Raw genomic sequence first — 5707 nt, 5'->3', positions numbered from 1 at the left:
AAGTATTCTGTATAGATATTAATAATAGCATTAACGGTTAACAGATCTGATTCTATTAAACAATCTTCCACATCTAGTCTCACGGAAATTTCCTGTCCATGTACAGAGATGCATGGGGGAGAAGTCATCAATCACTCTGATGGAATAAAGGGGAAACTGCGGATCAGGTAAATTGACCTGCTCAAGGTCATTCAGGTGGGTAAGTTAGAGTTAGAGGAAAGTGAACCTCCAGGATGACAGCCTACAGCTCTCTCTGAGACTGATGCTTCCCTCAGAATCCAGTGACCATTTAAAACATATCTGCTGAGTGAAAAAACTGCCCACAGTCCCTGGCAGTTAGTACATAGAAGATAAAACAGAATATTAAAAGTACGTATGCACTCTCGTGGAAGTTTCCGGGTATTGTACTGGAGTTAAAGGCTTACAGCAGTTGTCAAGGTAGTCTATAATGAAAAATGGTCATGGTTTGAATGTGCTCCTTTATCTCACTAATTCTATAACCTAATTTTTATTAAGGACCTCAGGCCTGAAGAACTCAAACTGCATTTTGAAACTTATCTTATTAATATTCACCACCACACCCTCCAAGGGTGTGAGGTACATATTATTATCTGCACGTTTCAGATAGAAACACAGCGGTGAAAAGCAATATAGCCGCATGTGTCTGGGTTAAGGATTCAGAGACTGTTTCGCTTCAGCTCCGTCACCCACATCCTATTCAGCTCTGCCCTTCCCTGTAAGAAGCAACACTGAGATAAACCAGGAGGGATGCTGTCATTTCAGCCTGATGTCCCCAGTGTCAGAGTCTGACCAAAGTAATAAGATCAAAGTCCTGAGGCTATGATGAAAATGAAAGGCTTCGATGAAGCGAGATTGGCAAAGAAACCATGATATATTGGCCTGGTTATTTAAATGTCCTTAGAAAAATATTAAAAACACAGATGTGTATTATTATATGATGGTAATTAAAACCTAAATCACACAGTGAAAACAGCCAGCTTAGAGATCCAAGCAGTGAGCACCCAAGAACTGGGATTTTAGATTTGATTCTGCTTTGATCTTTCAGCATGATCTTGAGCATCCATGTGTCAATTTCACCACTCTCAACACTTTTCACTGTTTCTCATTTTGCAAAATCCCTCCACATTTTTATAAAAGCAGGCCAAAGACACTAGGCATTAGAAACTTCAATGAGCACTGAAAAGAACATAAAAAGTGTCAAACTGGGCAGATCAGCTGTCCATGTGTTCAAAAATCCTGTCAGTTATTGAGGCATTTGTGAGAGGGAATTGTTTAAGGAATCCTTAAACAATGACTTCTTAAAAACTGGTCTTGCACTTTTGGGAATTTTATCCTATAAATATTGGGTTGTCTGGACAATTGTAATGCATTTTTGCATAGAAAAGCATAGAAAACTACATCGTGATTTTCCTGTCAACCTAATGCAAAAATCACATTAGGATATTCATTGCAGTGATATGTTTTCAGTAGCCAAAGCTTGGGAAGGAGCTAAGTGGCCATTAACGTGAGATTGGTTAGACTAGCCACAGTGGCAAGGCAATAATACTGTGCTCCATGCTGCTGAGACCATATGGGAAGGTCCTGGGTTTGCATCCTAAAGTTAAGATCTTGGCTGGCTGAGTCCGTGGTAGGATTGTAGCATGAAGATCCCATTAGGGGATCTTCATCCCCTCTCTCATAGAAGAAGTTAGGATTGTAGCATGAAGATCCCATTAGGGGCTCCTCTCTCTCTCATCCCCTCTCTCATTGAAGAAGTAAATAAACATTTAAAGAGAGAGAGAGATTGGCTAGCTGGATAACTTGTACAACATTCATGCAGAGAGAGAGAGAGAGAAGCACAGTGGGAAGTTGTCAGCTGCAATCCCTTCCTCTCCATGTCTGTCCTGTCAGGATCTGGGGTAAATACAAACACCCACATGCATCTGGGATGTTTCTCAAACTATCAGGTCCAGGACTCAAAATGCAGGGTTGGCCATGGTCTGGCCCTACTGAACACTTCCTCCTCTTTTCTCTCTTTTTTTTTTTTTAAAGATTTTATTTGATTATTATTATTATTTTTTTAGTGGAGTAGAGCATGATAGAATAGAATGGACTAGAAAATACCAGAATGTGCTTCACATAACAAGGGCAAATATTGTTTCGTGAAACTTTTATTTCAGTTAAGTATCTGTGTGTGATCATCTAATATATTTATTATCACAGCTGCCCTAAAAACCTCAAACTGAGGACTAGGGGCACAACCATGCAGGAAGAACAGGGATACAAGACTCTCTGGGTGGAGGTGATGCGTTTTATGCTACAGCCAATACCCATAATCACACTTGGATCCTTCAAACAATGTGCTTTCTGGGACTATGTACAGAGTTGAGCAACACACGAGCCACACAACACTCCTGCTTCTGGCAAAGGGGCAAGATATCTATGTCCCACAATCACAATACATTTTTAGTCTTAAATTAAAAACTTTAATTTGCTCTGGCCTCCAAAAGACTGTAATCCCAAGCCCCCCATTCTTTTCAAGAGGTGATTTCTTCACATGGGGTCAGTTTACACAGAGGTCCTCTAGACCAGAGCCTCCTTTGCATCCTTCATTGTCTCTAATCCATGATTTGTACATCTAGGTTTATGTAGACAGGGGATGCATGTGACAGAACCAGTTTGGTGGTGCTGAATTGGATAGTGTTTCTTCACTGGACTTTGGAGACGGCTTCATGGATAGAGGTGCCCACATCATTGACATTTTTGGTGGTTAAGCCACCATGTTGATCTGACCACTTGGTGTCACATAGATGTACTTCTCATTAATTAGATATTCAACCTGCTTGGGGTTCAACCCAGGGAAGCTGAATATGTCAGTTTGCTCAGTGATGTGAGCCCAGGTTCTAGGGAGTCTTGAGGTCTTCTAATCATGTCCTGAGTTCTAATATGGTCAGAATCCAGCCATCCATTGTCTTCACATTACCTCTCCATTCCTTAAAGAGTTTAGGATTAGAGAGGATACAGGCCACAATTCAAGCTCCCTGGGTAGACGGATTGGGCCAAGTGATCTACACAATCTTCTCCATGTGGGAAAGGAGCCGCAGGATGCTATCAGCTTCTTTTCTAACTACAGATTGCCCACTCGCTCATTGTAGAGCCTGAAGTTCTTAGAGAAAGACAGCACAGAAGAGCTCAAAGCCTTCAGACACAAAATAGGGAACGGCTCAGGCATCTTTCTCTAGGTTTCTGGATGCAAGCCTTGATAGGCTGAGTGCAGAAGGGGAATAGAAACTGGCACTTCCTGGCAGATTTCTTTCTCTAGGTTTCTGGATGCAAGCCTTGATAGGCTGAGTGCAGAAGGGGAATAGAAACTGGCACTTCCTGGCAGATTTCTTTCTCTAGGTTTCTGGATGCAAGCCTTGATAGGCTGAGTGCAGAAGGGGAATAGAAACTGGCACTTCCTGGCAGATTTCTTTCTCTAGGTTTCTGGATGCAAGCCTTGATAGGCTGAGTGCAGAAGGGGAATAGAAACTGGCACTTCCTGGCAGATTTCTTTCTCTAGGTTTCTGGATGCAAGCCTTGATAGGCTGAGTGCAGAAGGGGAATAGAAACTGGCACTTCCTGGCAGATTTCTTTCTCTAGGTTTCTGGATGCAAGCCTTGATAGGCTGAGTGCAGAAGGGGAATAGAAACTGGCACTTCCTGGCAGATTTCTTTCTCTAGGTTTCTGGATGCAAGCCTTGATAGGCTGAGTGCAGAAGGGGAATAGAAACTGGCACTTCCTGGCAGATTTCTTTCTCTAGGTTTCTGGATGCAAGCCTTGATAGGCTGAGTGCAGAAGGGGAATAGAAACTGGCACTTCCTGGCAGATTTCTTTCTCTAGGTTTCTGGATGCAAGCCTTGATAGGCTGAGTGCAGAAGGGGAATAGAAACTGGCACTTCCTGGCAGATTTCTTTCTCTAGGTTTCTGGATGCAAGCCTTGATAGGCTGAGTGCAGAAGGGGAATAGAAACTGGCACTTCCTGGCAGATTTCTTTCTCTAGGTTTCTGGATGCAAGCCTTGATAGGCTGAGTGCAGAAGGGGAATAGAAACTGGCACTTCCTGGCAGATTTCTTTCTCTAGGTTTCTGGATGCAAGCCTTGATAGGCTGAGTGCAGAAGGGGAATAGAAACTGGCACTTCCTGGCAGATTTCTTTCTCTAGGTTTCTGGATGCAAGCCTTGATAGGCTGAGTGCAGAAGGGGAATAGAAACTGGCACTTCCTGGCAGATTTCTTTCTCTAGGTTTCTGGATGCAAGCCTTGATAGGCTGAGTGCAGAAGGGGAATAGAAACTGGCACTTCCTGGCAGATTTCTTTCTCTAGGTTTCTGGATGCAAGCCTTGATAGGCTGAGTGCAGAAGGGGAATAGAAACTGGCACTTCCTGGCAGATTTCTTTCTCTAGGTTTCTGGATGCAAGCCTTGATAGGCTGAGTGCAGAAGGGGAATAGAAACTGGCACTTCCTGGCAGATTTCTTTCTCTAGGTTTCTGGATGCAAGCCTTGATAGGCTGAGTGCAGAAGGGGAATAGAAACTGGCACTTCCTGGCAGATTTCTTTCTCTAGGTTTCTGGATGCAAGCCTTGACAGGCTGAGTTAAAAAGGGGAACAGAAACTGGCACTTCCTGACAGAAGCAATCTGCTTCCATGCTTTGGAGCTGAGAGGGTTCCTGCTGGGTTGTGTGTACAGACATGGAGGACAGAGATGGAGAACTCAGGAGCATTTTCCAGAGCATTCAGGAAACTCTGAAGATCAAGTCCTCTCTTCTCTAAATTCCAGTAGTGAGAGGGCCAAATGTCTTTAAAACCAGCAGCAGTAGCAAATACGCTTTATATTGTTCCCAGGTTGGAAAGGACATGTTCTGTTGTGTACCATTGCTAGGAACTCAGCTCCAATGTGGAGTGCACTAGTTCCCCCAATGGACTGCACTGTGCACCTGCTAACCACCTCTCCTTGAGAGCTAGGCTGTCACCACCAAGGGCAAGGAGAGAAGCCAGGCCCAGGATGGGCAGACACTCCTGGTTTAGACTGTGGTCCTTAGCAATCTTCTGCTTTGCCTTCCCCACTACCGACAAGACACGGGGCTGGCTATTATCTGCACAACCTCCTACTCCCAGGTTGACCTTGTGGTGTCCAGGTCCTCCCAGAAGTTGGCAGTGAGCTCAGTCGACAGGCTGGGCCTGCGGAACCTCAGCAAAGACAGACAGGGGTGCCATGGCAAGAGAGCCAAACCCTGCCGAGGCCTTTCTCCCAGCCTGGAGCTGCTTGGTCTGGTCTAGCAACAGCATCTGGAATAGGGTCTCACCTTCACCTAGCTGGCCTTTCTATGTTCCAAGAATTATTCTAGCTACTGGAAGCAGAGCAGTGAACAAGACTCCCTGACTGCCTTCCACAAGCTTTTCCTATTTGCTATGTTCACTTTTATTTTATTTTATTTTTTTTGCTATAGGGCGCATGCAGTTGCCAGACAGACAGAGAGACAGAGATACAGAAAGTGAGAAATCAGCCCCCAGGGAGGATGACCACGTTCTAATCCCTTCTCCTCCTTTCTTCTCTCAGGATCTTGGGCACGCACACACATGCGCCCGGCGTCAGTTTAAGCCACTGGGTCCAGGACTCGAACAGCAGTCAACTACATGGGAGTCCAGGGACATAGCCATTATGCTAACC

General features: G+C 44.6%; 1 pseudogene; it reads right to left on the bottom strand.

The window, feature by feature from the left end:
* Window positions 1–2708: 2708 nt before the first annotated feature.
* Window positions 2709–5253, bottom strand: LOC102485784 (aspartate aminotransferase, cytoplasmic-like; annotated as a pseudogene).
* Between the last annotated feature and the right edge of the window lie 454 nt (window positions 5254–5707).

The sequence above is a fragment of the Tupaia chinensis genome, unplaced genomic scaffold (assembly GCF_000334495.1).
Source record: "Tupaia chinensis unplaced genomic scaffold, TupChi_1.0 Scaffold148904_1, whole genome shotgun sequence".
In the NCBI taxonomy this organism is placed as follows: domain Eukaryota; kingdom Metazoa; phylum Chordata; class Mammalia; order Scandentia; family Tupaiidae; genus Tupaia; species Tupaia belangeri.
The sequence above is the reverse complement of the archived record's forward strand: the minus strand, read 5'-3'. Positions and strand labels throughout refer to the sequence as shown.